This window comes from Panulirus ornatus, chromosome 15 (genome assembly GCF_036320965.1).
Source record: "Panulirus ornatus isolate Po-2019 chromosome 15, ASM3632096v1, whole genome shotgun sequence".
NCBI lineage: Eukaryota > Metazoa > Arthropoda > Malacostraca > Decapoda > Palinuridae > Panulirus > Panulirus ornatus.
In genome coordinates, this window is record NC_092238.1 from 11232026 (window position 1) to 11248808 (window position 16783).

The 16783-nt window shown below is 42.7% G+C and overlaps 1 protein-coding gene across 22 annotated transcripts in view; it reads left to right on the top strand.

Annotated features, from left to right (window-relative positions):
• Positions 1 to 16783, top strand: part of LOC139753727 (uncharacterized) — a 1039260-nt gene that overhangs the window by 384948 nt on the left and 637529 nt on the right. The window lies entirely within an intron of this gene.

The window sequence follows — 16783 nt, forward strand, 5'->3', positions numbered from 1 at the left end:
AGTAAAGTGACTCTGATCTACTGACCCTCTACGGTTGGTAACAACGAGAATACAGAGCGACTCTAATAGTAGTGACCTCTCAGGGTTACTAACAACGAGAGAGAACAGTGTGACGACTGTTAACAGTAGTGATCACTCTAGAGTTACTAACAACGAGTGTACAGTGATAAACATTACTGACCACTCAGTGCTGCTAACAACGAGAGTACAGAATGATTAACAGGAGTGAGCAATCAGTGTTGCTAACAACGAGTCTACAGAGTAACTCTAACAGTAGTTACCACTTAGGCTTAGGGTTGTTAACAACGAGCGTATAGTGACTAACGGAAGTTGGGTCTTCTCTGTGTTGACGGAACTTAAATGCGTGGCTGTCGGATCTCTGACAGTATGTGGTATTTTATTCTTATCATTTTGTTCTCAGATGTTCCCTACGCTGAAACTTGAGAGAGAGAGAGAGAGAGAGAGAGAGAGAGAGAGAGAGAGAGAGAGAGAGAGAGAGAGAGAGAGAGAGAGAGAGACGTACCATGTAGCCATGGCGGAGCATGGCTACAGGCGGGAGTTATTCACACGATGGTGAGCGGAGGAGGAGAATGTGTGCATCACGCTAAATAATCAGGTGAGCGGGACAGCGGTGGTCCTGTCTCACCTTCGGCAGCCACGCTGGACACAACCGCACCAGCCACCCACCCAACACTACCTGGCTTTGACATAGGAGACCTTCTACCCCCACAGCTTGGAGGACTCTTGGTTGACAGTTGGTTCGTGGGTTGACCAAGCTGTTGGAAGCCGTGGGCCACAGACCCACTTATCCTCCACAACCCGGCTGATCTTGTACACTTTGTAAATACTTACCCAGGACCTTGAATTTCTCCGCTGTACATCTCATTATACGTTTTTCATGGTTGCGGGCAATGTGTTGAATATGAATAGTCTTGGGGCCCGGATGTTCAAGGCATTTTCTCTTTTTATGCTTATTGCACCTTTTGATTTTAAGATGTAACATTTTAGTCTTCCATGTCTGTTGTTCCAGTATGTGATTATTTTTTAAGATTAGAATGTGGGCCATGCCTTTTTGGATTTTCTGGTTTAGATGATATACCTCCCGTCTGTACTGCAGAGAGAACCGCCTCAGGGATTTCAGTCGTTCTCAGTAGTCAGTACGGTCCGTGAAACATCTTGGAAACACTTTCTGACAATTTATTCCGCCATGTAAGTTGACGTTAGTGTACAGCAGTACTCTGTACGTGAGAGCATTAGCGCATTGAAAAGCCCCATCAGTGGCTTTCACCCACTTGTGTTGAAGGTCAGCAAGATCCACCCCACCATCTTTTTGGAACAGGTAACTGTTGCCTTGTTTTCTTCGTGGAACGAAAGGTCCCCCAGACATTATACTCCGAAGTCATTCATATTGTTTAGTCGTGGTATGACGGTGTTTTTTGTCGGTCCGGTATTCTGTACCGATTTTATACTTCCCATACCGTCTTATGTTATTGCCTGGCGAAATTTATATACTTATTTTCGTATTATCTGCAATAGATATGAAGCTAACTCGTGTTTACGTCAGTGGGGAGTAGAAAGGTTGCAGCAAGGGTCGTTTCTTGGGGGACTGGGACTGGACTTTTTACCGTAGAGGCTCTTGAAATAACGTAATTTACAACAATCTTGTGATCTGTTAATTAGGAAGTTGTTTATCTGTCTGCTAATTTTATTAGTTATCTCCATATGTTACACATTTTATGCATTATAATACCATGATCACATTTATCAAAAAGGCTTTTGCCAAGTTGTGGAAGATCACATCTTTATTTTGCTTGCTCCCCAGTTCATCTGAAGATTATCATAATGGCCAAATGAAGTAGGAAAGATCTTACCGACCTGAAATAATGCTGTGTAGAGTTGTATAGGTTATTCTAGTCCATAAAGTCAGGCAGTATACGTCTTGTGACTCCCCCCAAAATTTTGATCATGTTCATTGTCAATGGTAACGTCGACGGTGCTTCGGGATTGTGATGTTTCCTTCTGTGTTGAGTCGGGCGGTGTGAGACGGTTTCAAATTGTGGCGGAGGATGCCAAAGTCCAGATTTTTCCATTTTTTTGCCAGAGGATATTTAGTGTACGTGGAAGTCGTGTTTGGCTTCATACATGGACATGTTCGTAGTGGCCCTATCATTGTCTAGTGACGAGATCTGCTATGTGTATGGGGAAATCTATAGAAATACGTCAGTTGGGTCTTGTATCTTTGAGGTGGATTTTACATCACTGAACACCGATTCGTATTTCCTTTTTAGTTATCATACGCATCTCCTGCTTATCATCCGTGTACGTGCCCTCATCTGTTTTTAGTTGTTCAATGGTGTTCTTCTATTTGCTTTTTGCATTTGATTATTTTTGTATCTATTTCTCCGATGACTCTCTTTCTTCGTTTTCTTTTAGTCTGACATGACGTTTTAAGTTTCTGGTCTGCGTTCATCATTAGTTCTTTTGGCAGGTTTTCATTTCTTTGCTATACGACCAGTGGCTTTTTTGTTTCTAGATGTGCGGTTCGTCGTCGACTCCAATACAGGAAAAACAGAGTGGGTTCAGATGATGAATTATAGTTCGATAAGATACCTGGCGGTTGGCAGTTATGTGGAGAGGAAGCCATAATGCTGGTTTTCCCAAATTACTGTCACTCTTCGTTGAGGTTATAGAGTTATTTCCGATGTCGGTGGAGTTGCTTGTGCTTCGGGTTTGAGGCTGCTTTTACGAAGTGATTGGGGAAATATTTGTATTGAGAGTCCTACTGAGACAATGCTAGGGCAAAGCGACCTACGAGCATGAGGAACAAGCCTGGTAAACATATATATAGTGTCCTTAATCGATGGTTAATGTAAGTTTTCCTGGAAATGCGACCCGTCACACCCACTTGGCATCGATGTAGATAAGTAATTCCTAGAAACATGAATAGAGATTAACCACGTACTGTAGGTAGGCACCTGGATCTTCGGGGAAGCGAATCGACACCCTCTTGGAGAGGACCAGTGGGTACAGTACCTGCAGTTTGGCTTTCTCCTTCCATTTTCTGTCTTCTTCCATTTCTTGAAGTTGTAGTTTACTAGCCCGTTGCAGTAAGACGTGAAGCCAGTCCTCCCAAACACGCATCCTGGATGTGTGTTATTTATTTGTCTAGTATATTTGGTATGTTCGTATCTATGTTCTTTTTTCTTCTCACTTTTAGATGTGGAGTGTGAAGCTCTGACCAGTGTGTTAAACACCCAGACGCACTACTGCCTAAGATCCTGTGGATATTCGAGAGGAAAGGAATTCTCTCAAAATCTCTCCGTCCTTTAGCCTGTCGCCCTAGACCTTACTTACCGGTACGGCAGTCCTGCCCGACCTTGATGTGGACTCCTCTCCAACCCTGGAGTTTGGCCAGAGGCCGTTTCCTTGTATTAACTGCCTGATTAACTAGACTCGTGCTTGTGGCGGTACTCGTACCAACACATTGTCTCAGATACTCAGCCTTTACCTAAACCCTTCTTGACTGGTTGACAACGTCTTAGGATTCATACTTTACTCACGAGTTTTATGATTACCAGACTCTTTAAGAAGACGTAATGCTTACTAATGTAATGACGATATTAAGACAGAGCTCATATGAACTCGGCTTTCTTGGAAATTCTCCCGCGTATGCAGCGCCCATGATTGGAACCTTAAGGAAAATGAAGTAGAAAGTAAACACGCTTGGGAGAGTGGCAGGCGTATGTTATAAACATTAAAGACAGAAAAAAGATTATATATATATATATATATATATGTATATATATATATATATATATATATATATATATGTATATATATATATATATGATGGAACATGGACCAGGTTAAAACCATGAAGTACTTCGTCATCGTCGCCAAGTTTTGGCCGGATGCCACACTGATTTTCTGTATATCATGACCAAGAGGCGCGTCATCCACTTCGTTGTCATATTGGAGTTCGTCCACTGTGTATGATCTGTTGTTGCCTAACGTTGCCACCAGAGCGATGAAGATAGCTCGATTTGATAGTGTGTGGTGTATGGACCAAATTGCTTGGTTCTGCAGTATGTGTGGCTAAGTTATGAGACAGATTTATCACAGAATATGATCAGTTTCCAATATTTTGAAATTGAGGATTGCAACATAGGTAAACGAACATCGAAAGATAATTGACTGCAGTTTTTCACGAAGTTACATCTTATAGTAAGGAAAATTCTAGAATTTTTCTGTAATGGCTTCTAAACGGGCGACAGTGCAGTTCAAAAGTGTTCAGAGATCCTTCACAGCCCACAAGAACTTTTTATAAAACCTGAATTAATGGAAACTACTGGAAACATGGAGGCTGTACTCTCTAGAGCGTAGGTTGGAATACTAAATTGTGACCTCTGATTTCGCAAGATTCAGTAAGTTCAAATACTGCTTCTGAAATCCAAAGGTGCAGTGTGCATGAAAAGAGAGAACGCCTTAAACATCCGGGACAAATGACTCTTGAAACCTTGCCAGCTACCATTAGAAACAGCATGGGATGCACAGTAGAGAAGTTTAAGAGTGCACTGGACAGGTACCTGTAAAGTGTACCAGACCAGCCAGGCTTTTGGGGCTAAGTAGGCCTGAGGGTTGCGGCTTCCAACAGATTGATTGACCAACGACGAAATCCAACAACAATTGCGACCACCCCTGGCCTCTGGGGATGAACGTATGCACCAGGTAAGAGAAAACATTAGTAACATCCAGGTCCAAAGATTGGTGACCATCACGGTGCATGTGGCAGTTAGAAACATCGTGGACTTGCCAGTGGATAGATTTAAAAGGATACCGGATACGTTCCTACTTAGTGTACCAGACCAGGCAGGATGTCGTGGTTAAGTAGGCCTGCAGGCCGCGCCCTCCAGCATTCTGGCAGCAGAGGAGCAACACGACAGCTTTGTTGTGCACCAGGCTGCAGGGAGAGAATACCTCCAGAAACGTGTGTGAGGTAAGAGAGACGGATAAATAGAATGATTGATAGCTGGCGTTTGTCTTGCTCTTATCTTCCACCTCCTGCCCGACGTGTCATATCTGCCGTCAACATTTACAGCAGCTGAGCAAGTTACGTATACCAATGATGGTTTCAGAGGTCTACCCCAAGGTTAGGTTAGGAACCATAGTTTTTTTAGGTGTTATTATTACCATGATGCATAGGTTACTTTAATATGTAAAGTAAAGAGTTCGTGATGCATTGTTGATATAGCAAAACATCATCTCTGACATGTTGAATTTTTTATTCATTCTTTTAGCTTGCTTTTTATTGATATTATTATTAAGAGGCTGAGAAGATGGTTACGTAATAAAAATGTTTCAGAAAGTTTCTGCATTTCTTGAGGGAAATGTTTTAAGAAAGTTGCTTGATTACTTGGTCGAAATGTTGAAGAGTTTTTACATGGGAAATTTCGCGTCATTACGGACGGTAAACGGCCTGTTAGATGTTACTGTTGGGTTATCTCGTAAATAATATTACTGTATTATCTTGATCTTATTTTTCGAGAAAATGATTAAATCGACCGTAAGACTCGTTTTTCTTGTCTTTTGTTTCAGTTAATCCTGTAAAGGATAAATGTGATTTTGTCTTATTTTTTCATGGCACAAAAATTTCATTATGAAATTTAGGGAATTTTAACTTTGCGTTGAGTCTGGCAAATTGAAGCGATTAAATAAAGGGCATATTGGTTGTGGGAGTGGATGATGGTGGAGGCCGGTCGTGTTATTATTAAAGTTGAGGGCTGGAGGAGGTGTTGGTTCCTGCCAGCCTCCCACACCTTTGAACTTGGCGCCCTAGATGGTTCTCCCTTCTTGTGTATACGTCAGCAGATTGCTGTGAGGAGCAGGGCAGAAAGCTGAATGGCCAGCTTGTCTCCCCGGATATCCGGTTCGTTATATTGCACCCATGATGCCCTCGGCAGACGCCATGATAGTGTTATTATTATTGTGTACAGCCCTCGGTCAGACGTACATTATAAGTACTCGTTCAAGCAACCATCCACCACTGGAAAGTTGCAAGTGGCCATGTTGCATATAATGTCCTGCGCTGTTGCAATTCAGTTGTAGTAACTTTTTTTTTTCAAGTTATAAAACAGTGAGATGCTTATCCATTTCCTTAAGTTTGATACGTCAAGCCGACGGACACTAAGCTACTGAGTAACCAAACACACCCACTGCTGGGGAGGACCAGTAGTGTCAGAGTCAATAGGAAAAAATCTTTATGGGAACGCTGTCACATGGTCCGACCTCTTCAACTCCTCATATGTTTTGTTATTTCTGAAGTGAATCATTTCTGTCGTTAGAAAATTACATTTTCTAATTATAAATGTTCACACGGAAAGTGGTTGCCACGAGATGAAGATGCTGGCACAAGGATGAGCTTAGCATCCAGTATGAGGGACTTGCAGCTCTTCATTATAGTACTATAGGTAGAAAAACACATTGTGTAGGGATACCTGGTGAAGTCTTCGGGGGTCTTCACCCCCCACGGTCTAGGCTGTTAGACCGGGTCGTACAAGCTGTTGGACGCCGCAGCCCTTAGGCCCACATAGTCCCAACTGCCTGGCTGGCCTGGTACTTCTCTTGAACTTCTCTAGTGTATATGATGTGCTGTATTTAATGATATTTGGCAGAATGTTAAACAGTCTTGGGCCCCGGATATATAAGGTGTTCTTTCTTTTTGTGGATATTGCACCTTTGAATTTCCAATGAAGTATTTAACGAAGTCTTCAAGGATGAGATGATGATACATCTCCTGTCTGCGCTCCAGGGAGTATATCCTTTGAGATTTCAGCTGTTCCCAGTAGTTTAGTTCTTTTACCATATTCGTATGGTCTGTGGAAGATCTCCAAAAATTTACTATTTCTGCAGTTTCGCCCTCCTTCTAGGATGATATTAGAAGGCAACATAATCAAGTGTGTGAAATAATCAGTGCCTTGAATGATATTGCCATTGTTCTGTCGTCCCTTCCCTTGAAGGTCCGCAGGATCCAGCCCGCCGTCTTTCTGCATGAGGCAACCGTTGTTTTGTTGTGTTCGCTGAAAGTTAGCCCTTTAGGCATTGATACAGCGAAGACTTTCGCATTCTACATCTGGTTTATCATAGCGTCTGTGTCTGTCAGGTATTCTGTATTGTTTCTATTTCTTCATTTTTCCCTTGCCAGAAGAGTTGAAACTTATCTCCATTGAAAAGCTTGTTGAACTTGGTTTCCCTGTTAGAGACTTAATGTCTCTTTGTAGCCTTCAGGCATCTTCTGTTGACTTTTTTTTCTCACTTATTTTTGTAACAAATGTAATGGATTTTGTGAAACTGTGGCTCATGGTTTCGCCAATGTCATATATAAGAGTGAGGAACAGGAGGTGTGCAAATACAGTTCCGTGAGGGACTAAGCTTTTTACAGTGAAGGACTGTAATGTTGAGGAAAATGACACTGTAAAGTGGACAGTTAAAGGAAGGACGTTAGAAGTTGAAGTTAGCGAGGCTTTCTACTTTAGATATTGCATTGAAAGTTGAGGTAGGATCGAGATTTATAGACCTTATTATCTGTAGCAGTAGTCTTCAGAAGTGGTCAGTAGAAATATCAGGAACTGGCTTAGAAAATATGTTCACCACTTTGTACATATTCAGAGAAGTGAGGTGTCGCTACCATTTCATGTATGTCATTGTAGGTAAATGATACAGTTAGTTTCATAGAAGGCCAAAGGTTGTCAGAAATATGTTCTGTTTTACCAGTTGATGGTTTAGTGCTTCGGTTTGTTTGAGAGAACATTGAAGAATAAGCTTCATGCAACAGTATTTTCCACAGTGAGCGTTAAGATCACAGCGGCCCAGTATATAATGCCTGCCAGATGACAATCGTGGCTTCCAGTAATTTTTTCATAGGTGGAAGCTGAAGATCATCCATTGTGGTACAATAGAGCAGTGGACCATTTCTTATTTTCTTTTTGTCATGGGCTGCAGTCACGAACAAAAGTCCTCCTCGAGACCGGACTTAACTATAAGAAAGGATTAAAATGAGAGAAGAGTAGTGTGAGGAGGAAAAGAGTTTAATACGATTCCTGAAGAGGGTAGAAAACTTGCCTTTTAAAGAGGGGAAGGAGGCAGGTGTTAGGAAAGACACCATAACATGAGAAGGTAAAGTGTTCCACAGCTTAGCGTTTTAAGGAAAGAATCAGAGCATCATGTGTTGGTACGGGAAGCAGGTCAGTTAAATGTAGAAGAAAAACGTTGCATTGGTCGCACACGCCTAAAGGAGGTATACGTAGAGCATGATCAGGACCCCAGTACGCCAACACGACAGTCAGGGAAGAAGAGTTACAGTGTTGATCACAGGTATTGCTTATCCTAGGTAGATTGGGGGAGCAACCTAACCCACACGTCACCAGACGTGTTCGGAAAAGTGAGGACCTTTCTAATCGGCTACACTGCTGATTGGGTATAGAACAGTATAGCAGCATATACTGAATACGTCTGATCCACGTCAGGAGGTACACATTACCTTAAAAAGGTAATATTTTCTGGATATATGAGCCTCTGGCCTAAATGGGAGAGGGGATGGCATTGTCAGATGGCCCGCAGTCATCTTCAGTGCACTTTGACTGCAGTCTGTTGAATTTTCATCATCACATAATTGCGGCCACCCCACCCCTCCCTTTCAGGATTAATGATAGGGAGAATTCACCGAGGGAGGAAACCTTCCTCTCCCCAATTAACTCCTAAAAAAAAAAGCAGTAGGTGCATTTGTTGTTTGCATGTTGCTTGGCAGCCGGTGTTGACGGATGCGTGCATCTGGTGATAGATATTGGACACTGCTGCAAAATAGAATGATGAGAGTGTGGACTCCCGTGGTGTAGTGGTTGGCGTTCCTGACCGTGACGCATTCACGGGCCGCCCAGGGTCAAGCGCATAGGTACCAGTCCTTGTTGCGGTAGTCTGTCCACAGTCAACCCAGCTGTTCATCCACCCCTAGGGGTTGGTCGATATATATATATATATATATATATATATATATATATATATATATATATATATATATATAAGGGAAGAGCAGCGCAGGACATGTTTCAGTGCAGTTAAACAACACACTTCCTATTGGATCACTTGCATGATTGATCGTATCTCGTCAGGTACTTCATAAAGTATGAGGCATACCGTTTAGTGTGACAGAACTTGTCTGTTGTGTAGACCAGTTGATGGCGTGACGTTGGTCAAAGACTTCGTCACTGTGTTTACCAGTGTGGATTATACGCCTGTTATTTCGCAGACGTCAGAGTAGCTGCTCCTCTGTAGTGTCAAAGATCGATTTTCAGGAGGGCATTTTGTTGTTTCGTGTTGGAGGTGAGTGTTGGTAGCTCCAGGGAGCAGGGCCAGCTTCCGAGACTAGCAGGAGGCTATGTCCACCTGACTTTTTTTTTTTTCGTTGTACAATTTAAATGTTACAAGAACACACGCAAGAAAAATGGCAAAAACATTGGGGTGTGTGTGTGTGTGTGTGTGTGTGTGTGTGTGTGTGTGTGTGTGTGTCGCGCGCTAGGCTGGTCCACAGGAAATACCGATGAAAACGTGGCCTGTTTGTGGAAGCTACTGCAACTGGAGCTACACGAGCCAGCGGCTCTCGTTCGCCTCCACCTCAGAACTTCACCCACGGAGAGGAGGAAGATTTCTCTATTTCTGATAATAATCGTTGTGGCGTGTGGTAGTCAGTTCCCCCGTGTTCGAATAAATATTTCCAGAAATCTCTTGCGATGTGAAAATTAAACTCAATTTCCTTGACTTAGCCTGTTATTTCTGATACCACTATTGCCATATTATATATATATATATATATATATATATATATATATATATATATATATATATATATATATATATATATATATATATGATCACAATGATGCACGTGATTTGAGTATTTACTGATATTCGCGAGGAAAAATGAAAAACAGAGTTCCGATATTACATTCAAGTGCTTACGATTTTACTTGTTTAAATTCTCCTGTTGGTTAACAACAATATATATGTATATATATATATATATATATATATATATATATATATATATATATATATATATATACATATATATATATATATATATATATATATATATATATATATATATATATATATATATATATATATATATTCCATGTTGGCCGTTTCCCAAGTTAGCAGTGTATCGAAACCAGAGCCCAGTATCCCCACAGACCATCACATGGTTTCCTATGGCTACTTTGTATGCATGGTTCACTCCATTGCCAGCACGTCGCCCCTTATATACTACATCGCTCTAATTCACTTTAGACTGTGCACTCATTTCACTATCCCGCATGTTGTGTTTCCCTTAAATAGAATCTCCCTAATAGGATCTGTTCTCATATGAAAGAATACATCTTGTGGACTGCAGGTGATAATGTACAGTACAGATGAGAACAACAGACGTTCATGTCGTAATTGAGACTGCATTAATCTTTGTGTCCAGTATGTTGTTTGCCCCAACACGGCGTCATTACTGCCTCAACCTCCTCCTACCTTTGCCATTCCTCCAAATCGCTTGGTACGAATGTGCCTTTTTTGTTATATATTTCTTGGAGGCATTAACTTGTTCCTGTTCGTGTAGCCTGTACCGCCTGGGAACCTTATTCTTCGCTGGATCTGCCATACCGCTGGCATTGCCGTGTCAGCCACCATCCATTAGAGTAATCCCAGCGGAAGCTCTAGAAATTCTCCTGGACCAGCTGGAGGCCACTTCCAGGCCCGACGCTGGTGTGTCTTCCCTCCGTGGTGCTAGCAGTAAACATTCTTGTGAAGTTCCTTGTCGTCGTTTTGTGGGCTTAAATGGTTAAGGACTGATGTAGTTAATTGTACTTTTCAGATGATTTTCATGAATTTTCGTGTGACTATTTTGAATAATGTTTTTTTTTTTTTTTTTAAGCTTAACGAATATGTAGTGTCGGGATGAAGTACTGGTTATCAGCCTTTATTGGATTCATAGATGCAATGATGTAGAATACCTCGTCACAGGGCTTAGCAGAGAGAATTCGGGGACGCTTATTTATTTCCGTGGTTGTCGTTGTTGAAACATCTAGTTTACGTACAACAGAAGTGGCTTTAAGCTGGGGGTCTGTTGAAAGAGTCAAACGGTTGATGACGTCTCGGTCTCATATTTTAAGCAGTGAATGCGCTGCCTCAATATACACATGATTGCCTTCAGACCCCTTTCTTGAAAGGGTTCTGGAACTGCTCTAGGATCCCCTGCAACCCTTAAAGGCTGCGCTATGAAGGCTCACTAGAGGATCCCTCACAGGATTACATGACCCGGCCCAGAGCTGGATGGTCGGTCCATTTTGTATTGACCGTGAAACTTGTTGGATGGTTACCAGTTTTGGGCCTGCTAACAGCATCCCTAACGAAGAGGCCGACTCATAAACCTTCCGTTTACGCCTAAGGGGAAAATAGAAGTGTTACAAACGCACGATAAGTTGGACTGAAGTTTGGGAAGACTATTACGAAACGTTTGTCAAAGTACATCGTAAGATACTGAAGATATATATCTGGGAAGAATAATTTGCCAAAATGAAGCCAAACCGACAGTCGTCACACATACGCGCACACACTCACATACACACTTAAGCAAGTTAAGTACTTGGGCAAGCACACCCGTTTTTTCCTCGTAAGTAACGTGTCTATGAATATTTAGTAGAATCTCGCATGGCCTTGTGCTTTCTCAGAAATGGTCGTCTTTATGCCATTGTAGTGTAGTTTTTGTTGACTCGTGTTTGACAATGAGGATGCTGAGTGTGACGGTGATCAGTGTCACAGTGATCAGCGTGACCGTCATTTCGCGAGGGGGACGGGATAGACATGCATGTTCACCAATGTTGTAAGTATCTCTAGAGATAATGTCTTATTTGATATAATTTAGTAGTTTTTCTTTTGTGTGTGACACTGAAGAAACCTTACGCTTGCCCTGTTCCTGACCATCTCCCTGACCCTGCTGGCGTCTCCAACTATGCCTCCCATGGCACGACCAGTGCATGATTCCTCTTGCGAGACTTCCGTCGCCGGAAGAAGCACAACCATGGGGTGCAGGAGCGTCAGGAAATTACGTCTTGGGTAACACCACGATTCTTTCTCCAAGTAATAATATATAGAGAACTAACCTTGAGAGCAGATATCGAAACAACGGTTGTCTTATACTGAAGAATGACTGGATGGAACCTACGAATCTTCAAAAACAAGTGAAGAAAAACAGATTATGATATTATTTGAGGCACAATTCTTTCGCGGATTAGATTGGTTCGTTCTAGCATCGTCCTAAAAGGCGGGCGAAATTGCTGTATTAGAAAGTGTTCCGAGATCTTTCTCAGGCCATATTAATGTGGTAAAGGAACTAAATTACTAGGAACGGCTGAAAATCTCTGGAGCGCAGACAAGAGATATATCATGATCTATACCTGGAATATACTAGAATGTATGGTTCCCAACCCACATTCGGAAATAAGATCCTTCTGGCACGGCAGACATGGAAGATTTTGTAAAATACTACCGCTGAAATGCAAAGGTGCGATATACGCGAAAAGAAAGAACACTTTGAACTTGCGGGTTACCAAGACTCTTCAACACCTTGCCGTCTACCATTAGACACACCATGGGATGTACAGTAGAAAAGTTCAAGGGTGCGCTGCACAAATACCTTCAGTGTACCATACCAGCCAGGCTGTGGGGGCTATGTGGGCCTGCGGGCAGCGGCTTCCAACAGCTTTGTCGACGTCGCAACGATCTAATTTAACAGCCTGGGCCCAACCCTGGCTGCAGGGGTGAAGATCCCCGATGACTTCTCTGGTATATATATATATATATATATATATATATATATATATATATATATATATATATATATATATATATATATATTATGTTACATATATGCACAAAGCATCAAATTGGAGAGGAAGAATATGGATCAGGAGAGGTAGAGGATTTGTGGATTCGGTGTTTTCTTTGAAGAATGTGTATGAAAAATACTTTGAGAAATTGAAGGATTTATGTGGCAATTATGGACCCGGAGACTGCGAATGGTAGGGTTGAGAGATGTTTTGTGGAGGGTGATATTAATATACGGTGTGGTATGAAAGCTACTAAAAGCAGTGGGGAGTTTCTATCTAGAGAGCAAGGCGTGTCTGTGAATAGGATGAGGAGAGGGTGAATAGCTCCAGGTGAAGGTGGTTCTGTGGCCAGGGAGTGTGATATCTCCGTGGTTGTTTAATCTGTGAATGTATGGGGTGGTGAGGGAGGTAAATGTGAGGGAATGGCACGGCTCCAGCAGCAGTAGCAGACGCAAATGAGAATCTGCTGAAGCTGGTGTCTGAGTTGGGGAGAGCGTGTGAAAGGAGAAAGTTGAGAGTAAATGTAAATAAGAGTAAGGTTATAATGGTGAGAGAGGTAGGTTGGTCAAAGTAAGCTTGAGTGGATGGAAACGAAAGGAAGTTGAGTGATTCAGATACGTGGGATTGTATATGGTAGTGAATGGGACCATGGATGGTGCAGTAAGCCTTCGGGGTAATGGTTGATGGTGGAGTATTTCCGATGGTGTTGTGTGGATGCGAGACGTGGGCCGTAGATAACAATGTAAGGAAGAGGGTAGTTGTATTGGAAATAAAGGGCTTGTGGACAATATGTCATGTGAGATGGGATTAATCGAGTAGGAAATGGTAGATAAAGAGAAAGATGTGCCATCAAGAAAAGTATGTTTGAGAGAGAGCTGAAGTGGGTATGCTGAAATAGTTTGGACATATGAAGAGGATGAGTGAGAAGAGTCTTAATGGGTATATATGTCAGAATGGAAAGGACGAGGAGAAGAGGGTTACTAAATTCGAGGTGAAAAGACGGAGTGAAAGATGCTTTAAGGGGTCGGGCGTAAATATTTCAGGAAAGTGGGAGGCAGGCATGGGAGAAAGCGAATTGGAGCGTCGTGGTTTTCAGGGGGCGACGTGCTATCACTGGACTGAACAAAGGCATATGAAGATGGTCTGTAGAACTTGGCCGTGGGGAGGGGTCTCTGATTTCGTTGTATTATACCTGATAGAGTAGATGTGAGGAAATGAGGCCATTCTTCGTCTGTTTCTAACGCTGCCTCACCACACGGAAAACGGCAAACAAGTATATCACTTGAAATCTAATCTAAATATTCAGTTCACTTTAGGTGTCACATCAGCATTCCATAACACTGAGAAGGAAACAAAGCGTAATGTTAGAATTTCTCACTCTCATTGTTTGCGTCTCACTGACCGTGCCTATTTGTCAGTGTCTCACTGTCCTTCCCTCATTGTTAGTGTCTCACTGCCCGTGCCTATTTGTCAGTGTCTCACTGTCCTTCCCTCATTGTTAGTGTCTCACTGCCCGTGCCTCTTTGTCAGTGTCCTACTGTCCCTTCCCTCATTGTTAGTGTCTCACTGCTCGTGCCTTTGTTAGTGTCTCACTGTCCCTCCCCTCATTGTTAGTGCCCCTCTGCACCTTACGTCATTGTTAGTGTCTCACTGTCCTCCCCTCATTGTTAATGTCTCTCTGCACCTTACGTCATCGTTAGTGTCTCGCTGTCCTCCCCTCATTGTTAGTGTCTCTCTGCACCTTACGTCATCGTTAGTGTCTCACTGTCCTCCCCTCATTGTTAGTGTTTCTTAGCCTTTACGTCATCGTTAGTGTCTCGCTGTCCTCTCCTCAGTTTCACTGTCCCCTCCTCATTGTTGGCGTGTCGCCACCCTCCCTTCGTTGTTACTCTCTCTGTCGTGTATATATTATGCGTGTGTGTGTTGTCTGCTGGCATTCTTCATGTGTCTCCGTTCTCCTCAGTGGCACACGTTAACTGCACGACCTCTGCATTGGTAATGTGTCCTCGGTGATCCCGTGTTGTTGTCGTCGGAGATTTCCTTATTAGTGTCCGCAGTCGCTCTTTTCATTTGCGTGTGCCTGTTAATCTTTCTTCGTCTGCATCTTCCTCATGCCTTTCTGCGTTGACTGTATTTGCATGTTTATCTCCCTTCTTCATTTGTCTTCCATGTCAACCCTTCACTGACAGTCTTTCCTGTCATCCTTCATTGCAATTCTGTGTTGTCATCTTTCCTAGTCAGGCTGCTGTCCACCCTTACTGTTAGCACCTCCCTGAACTGTTCAGTTATCGTCTCCCTTCATCGTTAGTCTTTCTGGTGTCCCCTTTTATTGATAGTGTCTCCCTGGTGGGTGAACCCATGCATTCTGAACATCCTCCTGTCTGTAGTTCCAAGGCTCATTTTTTTTTCTGTGTGTGTGTGTGTGTGTGTGTGTGTGTGTGTGATTTCTGTCTCTTCAGTGTTAGTATTTTCGTGGTTTCCAATCGTTTTCCACAACGTATTCCCTCATTGTTGTTTTTCTTGTTCCTCTTTATCATCATATCTGTGTGAATTGTCATCACAGATGGTTAGTAACCAGTATTGCCGTGAGCGTTTGTGTCTCCCAGTTTCTAAGTTGCAAGAATTGTCTTTTCGTATCTCCTTGATCTCTCCACAAAGTGTGGGTGGCCCCTTGCTCTGTCCTATCATTCATTGTTAATGTCTTCTTTATTGTCTACCTATGTTGTCACAGTGTTCTTGCTCTCACTCATTAATGTAAATGTTCTATTTAGTATTTAATCTATTCCATCCGACACCAAGCATTGGTTAGCATCCCTTGGTGTCTCTCTGCTAGTGTCCTTGTTGTCTTCCCTCATTTATGGTGTCCTTGTTAGTCTTCCCTCATTGCTAGTGTCCTTGTCTTCCCTCATTGCTGGTGTTCTTGTTGTCTTCCCTCATTGCTGGTGTTCTTGTCTTCCCTCATTGCTAGTGTCCTTGTTGTCTTCCCTCATTGCTGGTGTTCTTGTTGTCTTCCCTCATTGCTGGTGTTCTTGTTGTCTTCCCTCATTGCCAGTGTCCTTGTTGTCTTCCCTCATTTATGGTGTCCTTGCTGTCTTCCCTCATTGCTGGTGTCCTTGTTGTCTTCCCTCAATGCTGGTGTCCTTAATAGTCTTCCCTCATTGCTGGTGTTCTTGTTGTCTTCCCTCATTGCTAGTGTCCTTGTTGTCTTCCTTCATTGATAATATCCTTGCTTGTGTCCTTCATTGCTAGTGCCTTTGCTGTCTTACTTCATTGCTAGTGTCCTTGTCTTCCCTCATTGCTAGTGCCCTTGTTGTATTCCCTCGTTGCTAGTGCCCTTGCTGTTTCCCTCTTTGCTAGTGTCCTTGCTTTTTCCCACCTTGCTAGTTTCCTTGCTATCTTTCCTCATTGCTAGTGTACTTGCTGTCCTCCTTCCTTGCAAGTGCCCTTGTCTTTCCTCAATGTTATTGTACTTGCTGTTTTCCATCAGTTAGTGTCCTTGGATGTTTCCCCTCAATTAGTGCCCTAGCTGTTTCCCCTCACCTAGTGTCCTTGCTGTTTCCTCACACTTAGTGACCTTGATGTTTCCTATCAGTTAGTGCCCTAGCTGTTTCCCCTCAGCTAGTGTCCTTGCTGTTTTCTCACACTTAGTGTCCTTGATGTTTCCTATCAGTTAGTGCCCTAGCTGTTTTCCCTCAGTCAGTGTCCTTGCTGTTTCCCCTAAGTTAGTGTCCTTGTTATTTCCCATCAGTCAGTTGTCCTCACTGTTTCCCCTAAGGCTGTTTAAGCCGTGTAGCCACAGTGTTTCACACCCACCCTCCTGAGTGGTAGAACCTTCCCTCCCTCACTCCCTCCACCAC